Source organism: Capricornis sumatraensis, chromosome 20, assembly GCF_032405125.1.
Source record: "Capricornis sumatraensis isolate serow.1 chromosome 20, serow.2, whole genome shotgun sequence".
NCBI classification, from domain to species: domain Eukaryota; kingdom Metazoa; phylum Chordata; class Mammalia; order Artiodactyla; family Bovidae; genus Capricornis; species Capricornis sumatraensis.
This window is the reverse complement of record NC_091088.1, coordinates 36,377,578-36,392,338: the sequence shown is the minus strand read 5'-3', so window position 1 is coordinate 36,392,338 and position 14,761 is coordinate 36,377,578.

Here is a 14,761-nt window from a genome sequence, read left to right as displayed (position 1 = left end):
GAGTCAAATCTTTTCAGATTGATTGTGAAAAGCTTAGGTACTTCAAATCTTATAGATTCCTCTCCAGGACAAAGTATTGATATATGTGATCAATTTCTTAACTAAGATATTATGAAAACCATATATAAATCGCTGCATCCACATCATGAAATGAGACATATTGTAACATGCAGTTAATCTAATATAATTATAAAAATTAATTTCTACTTCATCAAGTAGCTGGGTAAATGCTTTTCAATGAAATGACTCACTTTCTAGTCTGCTCTCTTCCTTTTATATTTCTTTGATTCACCAATGAACATCTGCTTCTCAACAGTTTGCCCTGTAGCTCTATGCAGTTCCTCATTAGTCCATGTGAGACATTTCCTCAAATCACAATTCTTATTCTCAGTTTGGCCTTAAAATTTTTCAAATTCATAGTTTAGTATTCTTTTCTGCTTTTTATTATCGGTTGTAATTTTAAGGAAACTTATTTCTTCCAAGAGTGAAGAAATCTCTATCCCTAATTACTTTTCAACTCAGAAATAGCTTTTCTGTCTCTCTTTGAGGATGCTGCCTCTTTGCGTATAATCCTAATGTCTACATGATATAAATATGAACTATTTTAGTCTTTTGTGTTCTTTCACCATTAGGAGTTAATTTCTATCTTCTAACTTTGGCAAGAATAGTAACTTTCTGATACATGAGTGGAAAACATTCCATTCTGGGGTAGCAACATATATAGTCTTATAATTATATTTTATAAAGGAGAGAAAAGCTCAGAAGCTAAAGTTTTATCATGAAAATCCATCATTTCTTATTGGCCACCATAACTATTTTCTACATTCAAAGGATAGACCAAACACCGGAATAGATTTAACTATAGTTACAAACTTCCATGTGTGAAATCACAAGTGTCATTGTTTCTTTCTTGAACTCATTTGAATTTCTGGCCCTGAGTTACAGTTTACCAAATGAGAGAGAAATGTATCTATCTAGACAAAATTTGGTTTCTTTTTCCTTCCTCCTTTTCAATGGATAGCAATTCAGATCTGCAGCTCAGTCACATTAAAGTTAAAACTGTCTAAAATCTTACTTCTTCCCACTACTGTCTGGATTCTAAGTGTGTCTAAAATCTTCCTTCATTCTACCACTGTGTTGGTTCATCCCAGGTGCTGTGTTGATTCTAAGTTCTAGGGAACTTGGAAGGTAGGACAGTCTTGATTATGCATGATTCATGAGTAGACACGTCTTAAGTTTGCATCCATCTGTTGCTGTTAGACTTGTCTAGTATGCCCTCTTGGTCCAAGCGACATAGAGATTCCTCTGACCTAGAGAATCTCTTTCTCTTGTCTAAACTTCCTTTCTACCTTTTACTATCATGATTGCTCTGTGAAACCACCATCTTCCCTTTTATCCCTGCGAGAGTGTTTTATAATTCACCTGCCTTTACTTCGACTTTTCCCTCTTCTCTTTAAGCTGACTTCCACACACTAAAAGGAGCATACTTAAATTTTGAAATACTCTCCCAGATTGCCTAGAAGCTATGGGAATAGATGATGTATCTCAGCTAAATCGTGGAAAACTAAGGTACAACCACCAGCCTTCTTGACCAATATCCTCCTGTGCACTGTACCTACATTTTAGACTGATACCTTCCAACTCTCCAAACTATAAGAATGGTCCAGACTTAAAAGAGGCTTTGCATGGCTTAATTCCCTTGGAGTTTATTGAGAGGAGGCTTGAGGAAAGTCTGTACACTCTGGATTGCTCTTTGTTCTGTGATTTTACCAAAAAATGGCAGAATGAAGAATACCATTCTGCTTCGCTGACAGAGATTTGTCGGAACAAAGGAGAAGCCCTCATGGTTACACTATTTGGGTGGAGGCAAGCCAATTAAAATTATATATGGTGTTTCTCACCAAAATCCTCAACCTGCCGAGAAACCACTAAACTACAATCTTCTTTCACTAAGACATCACAAATGAATGAAGGGACCATGCAGGGAGCAGGAAATGACATCATCAAAGGCTATCAGGTGGAGAGACAGATCCAATGGTACAAAACATTTCAATGGAAATTGAAAATGTAGTCTTTCAAATTTAGGGATCATGTTGGCAAAACTCATTGACATACCATGAAGAGTACTTCCAATTTTAATTTACTCATTGTCTTAGACTATAGCAGCTAGAAGTCCATCTCTGTTCAAGTTGAATTTTAGACATGTTCTTTCCCTATACCTTAAATATCTTCTTCTATTGACTACTTGACTCGTGAATAAAAGTGCACAGCTGACTGAACCACTGCAAAACGAGTATGGGTAATAGAACTGGTAGGTGGCGACACTGATGTTAACCTGAGAAAAGATTTGAGAATCTCTCCAGCTGCATGTAGGGTTTGTGGCTTTTTCTGCATTAAATCATTAAATATCTGATGTTCCATTAGGGGAAAGCTTCACTGGATACTTCCCACTTGCTCTTCCATATCTCCTTTTGCCCTTCATCCTATTCTGTGCCCCAAGAAACAAAGCTGCATGCACTGCTTTATGGTCACCCTTGACCTCTGGCTTCAAGTTGAGGTTGGGCAGTTCAAGACATCAGGAGGAGATAAGAAGGAGGGAGGAAATGGCACCAGGACGTTGGCTTTCTCAGTTCCCACACTAATCAGTCACTTTGGCTTGTCAGTATCCTTTTGCCAAAGGTTACTGCCCCTCGTAGATTGTCCTCTATACAACCAAGTCTTTCCTGCTTCCATTAAATGTTCTCTTCCCTTAGCATTCAGTCTAGGATCACCTTCTTTCTTTTCACAAGTCTTGGGATGTTGTTCTGCCCTTCTTTGCCTTTCTGAAACCTCCTGTTTAGTCACTAAGTCATGTTCAATTCTTGGCGACTCTGTGGACTGTAGCCCGCCAGGCTCCTCTGTCCCTGGGATTTTCCAGGCAATAATATTGAAGTGGGTTGACAATTCCTTCTCCAGGGGATCTTAGTGACCCAGAGATTGAACTCACATCTCCTGCATTGGCAGGTGGATTCTTTATGACTGAATTACCTGGGAATTGCAAGATCTGCCTACAAATTTGTAAACATCACCTTTTTGAAACTACCTTAATGTCAGTTGTCTATGCTATTTGTTTCTTTTGGGGATCCTTATGGATATTGGGGGTCTTCCTGTTGTGTAGTATGTATCCCTCTCCTGAACAGTGCAGACAGCAATAAACAGCAATCACAATGTAATGAAAATGTTTATTACACCTTTATTCAGTATTCAATTGTTGGTCTTCCTCAGTCAGTAAAGCAGCATGCTTTTGGAAACTGATTACATTTTACTTAAGTGTCAGATGCTTATTTTCCACATAACTTCTATTGACTTGATTTAGAACTTTGAGGGATTTCATGCTTCTGCTATAAAATCTTTGAATGCAAACATAAGGAAAAGAACTTGACATGCAAAGACAGTCCCTGAAATTTGTACCTCGGAGATGAAGTGATTAAAATTGACATCAGCATCACCAAATGCCTAACTCTTTCCTCAAAAACCCTTTCAAAAGAAATGTCTGCTATATCTGTTTTTTTTGACATAAATAGAAAGAATATTTTTTCAACAAACAAGAAATTTCATATTTCCAACTGAGTTGATTCCTGTTTAAGGTAAATGCATAATTAAATTATACATATTCTTCTACATTTACTGCTGTTTTGCTCAGCATTACCTTTGAAACCCTAATTTGGAAATTGTTTTGAGAAAAAGTTGAAAAAAATTGAGAGTCAAGCACACTGGCAAATTGATATCTCCTTGTCTACCTCTCTCCATATTTGTTTTTGCTATTTTCTTTTCATCATGTAGATGTGGATGTATTTTGGTCAGGTCTCAAACTTGGTATGTAGAAAACAAAATTCTTTGTCTTCTCATACTACATATCCCTCCCGTAGACTACTTTATTTGGTCACTGGCAAATACTGTCTTTTTGTTGCTTAGGCCCAATGCCAAGGTGTCATCCAGGACTCCATGTTTTCTGTCATGTCACATCTAATTCATTTAATTATGATGGCTGTGCTTTCAAGTAATACAGAGGAGAACTTTAAAAACACAATTCAGAATTTGTCATTCTTTGCTCAAAGACCTCCATTAATTCCCCATCTCATTTAGCGTAAAAACTAAATTCCTTAAATAGCCTGTAAAGTCCTCCAAAAGTATCAGCCATTCATTTCCTATATGATATCCTCTACAAATACTCCCTTTTTTTTTCCTGTTCCAACTTCACTGACCACCTTTCATGTGTCTGCATATGCATGTATATATGAGTGTATGTTTGTGTTGGTGCATAGAGACACAACATATCTCATTTTATGGTGCTTTGCTTTATTGCTCTTCATGAACATTGGTTTTTTCCAAATCAAAGGTTTGCGTCAGTCCTATATAAAGTAAGTCTATCAGTGCTTTTTTTTTTTTTTTTTTTCCCAACAGCACTTGCTCATTTTGTGTCTCTGTGTTTCATTTTGGTAATTCTTACAATATTTCAAACCTTTTCATCATTATTTGTTATGGTCTGTAATCAGTGATCTTTGGTGTTACTATGACTCACTGAATGTTCAGATGATGGTTAGCATTTTTTTTTTAGCAATACAGTATTTTTTTTCTGTTTTTACTTTGCTTTTTATTTGGAGGATAATTGCTTTACAAAGCCATATTAGTTTCTGCCCTACAACAATGTGACTCAGCCAAACATATACATGTATGTCCTCCATCTTGAACCTCTCCCCAATACAGTATTTTAAAATTAAGATATGTACATTTTTTTAAACATAATGGTTTGCATATTAAATAGACTATAGTATAAACATAACTACTTGCACTGAAGAAAAAAATTTGTGGCTTGCTTTATTGTGGTGGTCTGGAACTAAACCCACACTATTTCTTAAGATGCTTGTATTCATTTTATATTTGTTCCCTTTTGTATGTATGTAGCATGGATTTTTGTAGGTATGTCATGTATGTGTATGTTCATTAAAACCAGGTCTCCTCCTTCCTCAAGACCTTCCACTTTCAGTCCCTTTTTTCTAGAATGCTCTTTGCATGTATCACGGAATTCACATCTTGTTAAAAGAACTTCTCAGAATACCTTTCCTGAAATACCTGTTTAAAAGGTAAAAACCTACAACTTCATGCCTTTTTCTGCTTTATTTTTCTGTCACTTACTGCCACACAACATACTCTAGTTCACTGTGTTATTTACCGTTGGTCCCAGCATAGAGGAATTTCAGTTCCATGAGGATAAGGAAATTTTATCTCTTTAAATTTTTAGCTTCCAGTCCTGTAGCCCAGCTGCCTAGAAAAAAGTGCCTTTCACATTCAGTTCAGTTCAGTTCAGTCACTCAGTCGTGTCCGACTCTTTGCAGCCCCATGAATTGCAGCACGCCAGGCCTCCCTGTCCATCACCAACTCCTGGAGTTCATTCAAACTCACATCCATCGAGTCGGTGATGCCATCCATCCATCTCATACTCTGTCGTCCCCTTTTCCTCCTGCCCCCAATCCCTCCCAGCATCAGAGTTTTTTTCAGTGAGTCAACTCTTTACATGAGGTTGCCAAAGGACTGGAGTTACAGCTTCAGCATCAGTCCTTCCAAAGAAAACCCAGGGCTGATCTTCTTTAGAATGGACTGGTTGGATCTTCTTGCAGTCCAAGGGAATCTCAAGAGTCTTCTCCAACACCACAGTTCAAAATCATCAATTCTTCGGCGCTCAGCTTTCTTCACAGTCCAACTCTCACATCCATACATGACCACTGGAAAAACCATACCCTTGACTAGACGGACCTTTGTTGGCAAAGTAACATCTCTGTTTTTCAATATGCCTTTCACATATAGGGATCCAAAATATGTGTTGAACACACAGCTGGATAAATGGTTTGATATTTTCACCTATCAAGTGTTAAAACATGTTTCTGTTGTGTGTTTGTTAGCCTTGGAACATTTATAGCTATCTCCTTATATTGCTGTATTGATTCTGATAGTGAAAGACTGTTGCTCCTTGGTGTTTGGGGATTTCAAGTATAAAGTTTTGGGATGATTTTTGACTCCTTGGTTCTAAATCTCATTATTTCAATTGGACACTAAAGCTATTTGACTCCAACTAGAATAGGAACTCTGACATTTGTGCTGGTCTGAAGAGAGCAAATGTCCTTTCAACCCAGTTGTGCTTGCACTTCTACACTCTGCCCAAGAAGCACTTCCTCAGAAATGTTCATAAATAATTATAATAAATATGTCCTTAGCAAGACCTTTCCAGAGATGCATAGTGTCTTCCCCCTATACCAGAGGCTTATATTCCCCTGTTTTATTGTCTGCATATCACTTTCGGCTCTCTGAAATTAAATACTTGATTCATTTGTTTTATACATTTGTTTTCTGAATCTCTTCCTTTAATAAAGCTTTCTATGGCTGCAGGAACATGTCTGGGATGTTTAATCCATAGCCTAATGCATTCCAGCCCTTGTAAGATATAAATGATGCTCATTGATGTTTATTTAATGAATGGATGGATAAATCTTTTATTGTTTCCTTTACAACAGAAATTACAGGTGAAATCATATTTTAGCAGTCCGTATATCTTCTAACTTTTAGAAAATTATATTTAAATATATGAAAATGGAATGAAAGAATCTATTATATACCTATTAGAATGGCAAAAATCCAGAACAGTTACTATACCAAATTCTGGTGAGGATATGAGCAGCAGGAATTTTCATTCATTGCATGTGGGAATGATCAACTTTGACATAAAAAATTTTTTGTTATCTAAAATGTATGTCTTTTCTGGCCAAGTCAATTTAAATGTGAATTAAATTAGTGTTTGAACAAGCTTGAAAAATCTTGGCCTAAGATAATTAATAAACTGATAAATTAAGAATATCCATTTCCTTTAAGTTTCCTCATACTAACTTATTTTATGTTCATAGGAGTTGCACATTTATTTTCGAAGATGACGACCATAATAAAATTATTGACTCATTTTCACTCTGAGGACCTGAAGCATAACATATCATCCTGTGAACTAAAAGATGTTTATAATGATTATGAAATGCAGGCTACAATCCATAACTCTAAATAGCTTAGAAACTTTTCTGCATTTTTTTATTCGAATTGATTACTTGTACATTATAAAGCTGAAAATGTATGTATGAAATGGATCCAAAATTTAATGCTAATACAGTCACCTGAACTGACAATCTGGTTTGTGCTGCTGGAAAGTTTGGGTTATACAGTGGTGAGAGCTGGTATCCATCTAAATTCTCATAACCACTTTGGCAATTATACTCAACTATCTACAAAGTAAAATACATCTCTCCAGTGGAAAAATAAACTAGAATTAATTAGGCTACATTGAATTCCTTTTACCAAATTGGGCACATTCTTGTGATAAATGGTCAGCTCTTTTAGGAAGTGGTATCAACTTAAAACCATGATATATATCAGTTCAGTTCAGTTCAGTTCAGTCGCTCAGTCGTATCCACCTCTTTGCGACCCATGAATGGCAGCACGTCAGGCCTCCCTATCCATCACCATCTCCCGGAGTTCACTCAGACTCACGTCCATCGAGTCCGTGATGCCATCCAGCCATCTCATCCTCTGTCGTCCCCTTCTCCTCCTACCCCCAATCCCTCCCAGCATCAGAGTCTTTCCCAATGAGTCAACTCTTCGCATGAGGTGGCCAAAGAACTGGAGTTTCAGCTTCAGCATCATTCCTTCCAAAGAAATCCCAGGGCTGATCTCCTTCAGAATGGACTGGTTGGATCTCCTTGCAGTCCAAGGGACTCTCAAGAGTCTTCTCCAACACCACAGTTCAAAAGCATCAATTCTTCGGCACTCAGCTTTCTTCACAGTCCAACTCTCACATCCATCCATGACCACTGGAAAAACCATAGCCTTGACTAGACGGACCTTAGTCAGCAAAGTAATGTCTCTACTTTTGAATATACTATCTTGGTTGGTCATAACTTTTCTTCCAAGGAGTAAGCGTCTTTTAATTTCATGGCTGTAATCACCATCTGCAGTGATTTTGGAGCCCCCAAAAATAAAGTCTGACACTGTTTCCGCTGTTTCCCCATCTATTTCCCATGAAGTGATGGGACCAGATGCCATGATCTTCGTTTTCTGAATGTTGAGCTTTAAGCCAACTTTTTCACTCTCCTCTTTCACTTTCATCAAGAGGCTTTTTGGCTCCTCTTCACTTTCTGCCATAAGGGTGGTGTCATCTGCATATCTGAGGTTATTGATATTTCTCCTGGCAATCTTGATTCCAGCTTGTGCTTATTCCAGTCCAGCGTTTCTCATGATGTACTCTGCATAGAAGTTAAATAAGCAGGGTGACAATATACAGCCTTGATGTACTCCTTTTCCTCTTTGGAAGCAGTCTGTTGTTCCATGCCCAGTTCTAACTGTTGCTTCCTGACCTGCATACAGATTTCTCAAGAGGCAGGTCAGGTGGTCTGGTATTCCCATTTCTTTCAGAATTTTCCACAGTTTATTGTGATCCACACAGTCAAAGGCTTTGGCATAGTCAAGAAAGCAGAAATAGATGTTTTTCTGGAACTCTCTTGCTTTTTCCATGATTCAGCGGATGTTGGCAATTTGATCTCTGGTTCTGCTGCCTTTTCTAAAACCAGCTTGAACATCAGGAAGTTCACGGTTCACGTATTGCTGAAGCCTGGCTTGGAGATTTTGAGCATCACTTTACTAGCATGTGAGATGAGTGCCATTGTACAGTAGTTTGAGCATTCTGTGGCATTGCCTTTCTTTGGGATTGGAATGAAAACTGGCTTTTTCCAGTCCTGTGGCCACTGCTGAGTTTTCCAAATTTGCTGGCATATTTAGTGCAGCACTTTCACAGCATCATGTTTCAGGATTTGAAACAGCTCAACTGGAATTCCATCACCTCCACTAGCTTTGTTCCTAGTGATGCTTTCTAAGGCCCACTTGACTTCACATTCCAAGATGTCTGGCTCTAGATGAGTGATCACATCGTCATGATTATCTGGGTCGTGAAGATCTTTTTTGGACAGTTCTTCCATGTATTCTTGCCACCTCTTCTTAATATCTTCTGCTTCTGTTAGGTCCGTACCATTTCTGTCCTTTATCGAACCCATCTTTGCATGAAATGTTCCCTTGGTATCTCTAATTTTCTTAAAGAGACCTCTAGTCTTTCCCATTCTGTTCTTTTCCTCTATTTCTTTGTATTGATCACTGAAGAAGGCTTTCTTATCTCTTCTTGCTATTCTTTGGAACTCTGCATTCAGATGCTTATATCTTTTCTTTTTTCCTTTGCTTTTCACCTCTCTTCTTTTCACAGCTATTTGCAAGGCCTCCCCAGACAGCCATTTTGCTTTTTTGCATTTCTTTTCCATGGGGATGGTCTTGATCCCTGTCTCCTGTACAATGTCACGAACCTCATTCCATAGTTCATCAGGCACTCTATCAAATTAAAAAAATAATATTGTATTTATACTTTCTTTTTGATTATCATGTTGTCTATATATTCATTCATAAGAGCCCACATCTAAAATGAGGTTTAAAACTAAATTAAAAAAATTGAAGAATTAAGATCATGGCATCTGACCCCATTACTTCATGGCAAATTCAGAGAGAAAAGGTGGAACTAGTGACAGACTTCCTCTTCTTTGACTCTAGAATCACTGTGGATGGTGACTTCAGCCATGAAATCAGAAGACATTTGCTTCTTGTCAGGAAAGCTGTGATAAACCTATATAGTGTTCTCAGAGATTACTCTGCCAACAAAGGTTTATATAGTCTATGCTGTTTTTTTTCCAGTGGTTACACATGGTTGTTGAAAGCTGGACTGTAAAGAAGGTCGAGTGCCAAAGAATTGATACCTTCGAACTATATGGTGCTGGAGATTACTCCTCTGAATCCCTTGAAAAGTGAGATCAAACCAGTCAATCTTAAGGGAAATCAATCCTGAATCCCCGTTGGAAGGACTGATGCTGAAGCTAAAATTCCAGTATTCTGGTCACCTAATGTGAACAGCTAACTCATTGCAAAATTCCCTGATGCTGAGAATGACTGAGGACAGAAGGAGAAGAGAGCATCAGAGGATGAGATGGCTGGATGGCATCACTGATGCAGTGAACATGAACTTCAGTAAACTTCGAAAGACAATGAGGGACAGAGAGGCCTGGCATGCTGCAGTCCATGGGGTTGCAAAGAGTCGGACATGAATGGGGCGACTGAACAATGAACAACAATATTAAATTTTAAAAACTAATGTTGCATTTATACTTTTTTTTTTTGATCATCATGTTGTGTATATGTTCATTCATATAAGATCCCATATCTAAAGTGAGGTTTGCTAAAAAATAATAATAAATGATACAGGTAACAAATGCTGTGTAGATTTAATAAAATATTTTAGTTCATTGAAGAAGTGAAAATTCACATCCATTGCTTTATAATCTTTACGTATTTTGTGTTTCATTATTCATTTTCTTTACTTTGAGGACATAGAACTTAGGAGTCCCCAGTTACCACTGAGATGCTGGAATTTTGAATGCAACTGTGTGAAACAAGAGATTCAGTATATTATTGAATCATATTATTTTTAAAGCACATTTTCATGGTCGAGAATATAGATTAATCACATGGTTTTCAAGTTGCATATAATGTGCTATTTTAAAAGATGGATTCTTTGGACCCAAGATATGTGGTAGTATCATTGATGTAGGGCAAGGGAGTATGGAGAAAATGCTGGCTATTACCTTGTGGTTTTTAAAGGCACAAGATAATCATGGATTTGTGTATAAGAAAAAAATTAGGAATTACTTCCTGAATATCCAGTTAAGCTCTTGCAATAGCCAATCAAGTTGGTTTGGGCTACAATTACCCAGGTGCCATTTCTTTCCCAGGAAAGAAAAGATGATATCCATTGAGGGCCTTGGGTATAGTGTCTAAGTGTTTTTGGTGTCCTAAGTGTCTTTCTGAGCTACCTTGAGGACTTAATCTGTATGAACAACCAATAATGTCTTTTCTCAATGTATATACCCAGTAATCGTATCACTGGGTCATACGGTAGTTCAAAAAGACACATGTATCCCAGTGTTCATTGCAGCACTATTTGCAATAGTCAGGACATGGAAGCCGCCTAAACGTCCATAAACAGAAGAATGGATTAAAAAGGTGTGGTACAAATAGACAATGGAACATTACTCAGGCATAAAAAGGAAAGAAACTGGGTCATTTGCAGTGATGTGTATGAACCTAGAGTCTGATATACAGAATGAAGTAACTCAGAAAGATAAAAACAAATAAAGTATATTTACACATATATGTGGAATCTAGAAAAACGGTATGGATGAACCTATTTCCAGGCCAGAAAGTGTCAAGAGTGGACATGGGGACATGGAGAAAGTGAGGGGGACAAACTGAGAGTATAAATAGCTAGCAGGAAGCTGCTGTGTAGCACAGGAAGCTCAGCTTGGTCTCTCTGATGACCTAGAGGGATAGGATGAGGGAGTGGTGGGAGGAAGGGTCAAGAAGGAGGGGATATAGATATACTTATAGCTGATTCACACTGTTGTACAGCAGAATCAAATGGAGGATTGCAAAGCAGTTATGCTCCAATTAAAAAATAAAATATTAAAAAAATAATAACTTTTACCCAGACCTAGAATCCTTCAGGAGCAAAGAGACAATATGATCATCCATCTAAAAAGAGTATGACGAGCAGTTGTTATTATCAGGACAATAGGTTAGCATGGTAGCAGAGAGGGTCTGACAGACCAGCCTACGCTACCCTGTCCCCTCCTTTAATTTCCTTCCCACTGCTACCACTAGGAGAACTTTGGCCTTGAATTGGAGAGTGTAGACGATCCAAAGGAAAATAATTGTTTTTTTAAACTTTGTTCTTATGTCAGTGTATGACAAAACCAATACAGTATTGTAAAGTAAAATAAAGTAAAAATAAAAATTTAAAAAAAATAAATAAATAAACTTTGTTCTTGTCTTCTGTTCCCAAATGGATGTTAAGGTCGTTAAGCACTTGCTGCATTTTAGCTCCATTAATAAATACCTAATACATATTTTCATACTGTTCATGGGGTTCTCAAGGCAAGAATACTGAAGTGGTTCGCCATTCCCTTCTCCAGTGGACCACATCCTGTCAGACATCTCCACCATGACCTGCCCATCTTGGGTGGCCCCACATGGCATGGCTTAGTTTCATTGAGTTAGACAAGGCTGTGGTCTATGTGATCAGACCGACTAGTTTTCTGTGAGTATGGTTTCAGTGTGTCTGTCCTCTGATGCCCTCTCGCAACACCTACCATCTTACTTGGGTTTCTCTTACCTTGGACGTGGGGTATCTCTTCAGGGCTGCTCCAGCAAAGCACAGCCACTGCTCCTTACCTCGGAGGAGGGGTATCTCCTCACCTGGAATGTGAAGTCAAGTGGGCCTAAGAAAGCATCACTATGAACAAAGCTAGTGGAGGTGATGAAATTCCAGTTGAGCTATTTCAAATCCTGAAGGATGATGCTGTGAAAGTGCTGCACTCAATATGCCAGCAAATTTGGAAAACTCACCAATGGCCACAGGACTGGAAAATGTCAGCTTTCACTCCAATCCCAAAGGAAGGCAATGCCAAAGAATGCTCAAACTACCGCACAATTGCATTCATCTCACATGCTAGTAAAGTAATGCTCAAAATTCTCCAAGTCAGGCTTCAGCAGTACGTGAACCGTGAACTTCCAGATGTTCAAGCTGGTTTTAGATAAGGCAGAGGAACCAGAGATCAAATTGCCAACCTCCACTGGATTATAGAAAAAGGAAGAGAGTACCAGGAAAACATCTATTTCTGCTTTCTTGACTATGCCAAAGCCTTTGACTGTGTGGATCACAATAAACTGTGGAAAATTCTGAAAGAGATGGGAATACCAGACCACCTGACCTGTCTCTTGAGAAACCTATATGCAGGTCAGGAAGCAACAGTTAGAACTGGACAAGGAAAAATAGACTGCTTCCAAACAGGAAAAGGAGTATGTCAAGGCTGTATATTGTCACCCTGCTTATTTAACTTCTATGCAGAGTACATCATGAGAAATGCTGGGCTGGAAGAAGCACAAGCTGGAATCAAGGTTGCCGGGAGAAATATCAATAACCTCAGATATGCCAGATGATACCACCCTTATGGCAGAAAGTGAAGAGGAACTAAAAAGCCTCTTGATGAAAGTGAAAGTGGAGAGTGAAAAAGTTGACTTAAAACTCAACATTCAGAAAACTAAGATCATAAAAATTGTCCCATCACTTCATGGCAAATAGATGAGGAAACAGTAGAAACAGTGTTAGACTTTATTTTGGGGGGCTCCAAAATCACTGCAGATGGTGATTACAGCCATGAAATTGAAAGACACTTACTCCTTGGAAAGAAAGTTATGACCAACCTAGATGACATATTCAAAAACAGAGACATTACTTTGCCAACAAAAGTCCATGTAGTCAAGGCTATTGTTTTACCTGTGGTCATGTATGGATGTGAGAGTTGGACTGTGAAGAAAGCTGAGTGCTGAAGAATTGATGCTTTTGAACTGTAGTGTTGGAGAAGACTCTTGAGATTCCCTTGGACTGCAAGGAGGTCCAACCAGTCCATTCTAAAGGCAATCAGTCCTGGGTGTTCATTGGAAGGACTGATATTAAAGCTGAAACTCCAGTACTTTGGCCACCTGATGTGAAGAGATGACTCACTGGAAAAGACTCTGATGCTGCGAGGGATTCGAGGCAGGAGGAGAAGGGGACGACAGAGGATGAGATGGCTGGATGGCATCACTGACTCTATGGACATGAGTTTGAGTGAAGTCCGGGAGCTGGTGATGAACAGAGAGGCCTGGCATGCTGCGATTCATGGGATCACAAAGAAACAGACACAACTGAGTGACTGAACTGAACTGAATACACATTCATCATTAAATATACAAGATAACCATATGAAGTAGAGTACTATTATTTTCCTCCCTTTCCTGATAGGAACTGCTGTATAATGGACTTTATGAATTTTCCATACATCTTAGAGTGTGTGAGTGGTGGGATAGGACTATATCGTTCTACAGCTTATGCTCATGACCTTGTTCTGTGCAGAGACTGTGGATCTGTGACCCACATTCACCCATTATAGTGGTCTGCACACAGTAATAGCTCAGTTCATCTCTGTTGCTCTAATAAAAAGTAATATATTTTCATTTGCTCACCAAGTAGGTGTTCAACCATTGAAAGCTCCAGATTTTTTTTAAAATATATATGTGTTTGGGTCTGTTGGAGCTTAGCTTATTTAACATATATGCAGAGTACATCATGAGAAATGCTGGAGTGGATGAAGCACATGCTGGAATCAAGATTGCTGGGAGAAATATCAATAACCTCAGATATGCAGATGACACCACCCTTATGGCAGAAAGTGAAGAGGAACTAAAGAGCCTCTTGATGAAAGTGAAAGAGGAGAGTGAAAAAGTTGGCTTAAAGCTCAACATTCAGAAAATGAAGATCATGGCATCTGGTCCCATCACTTCATGGCAAATATATGGAGAAACAGTGGAAACAATGTCAGACTTTATGTTTTGGGGCTTCAAAATCACTACAGGTGGTGACATCATCCATGAAATTAAAAGATACTCCTTGGAAGAAAAGTTGTGGCCAACCTAGAGAGCATATTCAAAAGCAGGGACATTACTTTGCCAACAAACGTCCGTCTAGTCAAGGCTATCATTTTCCACTAGTCATGTATGG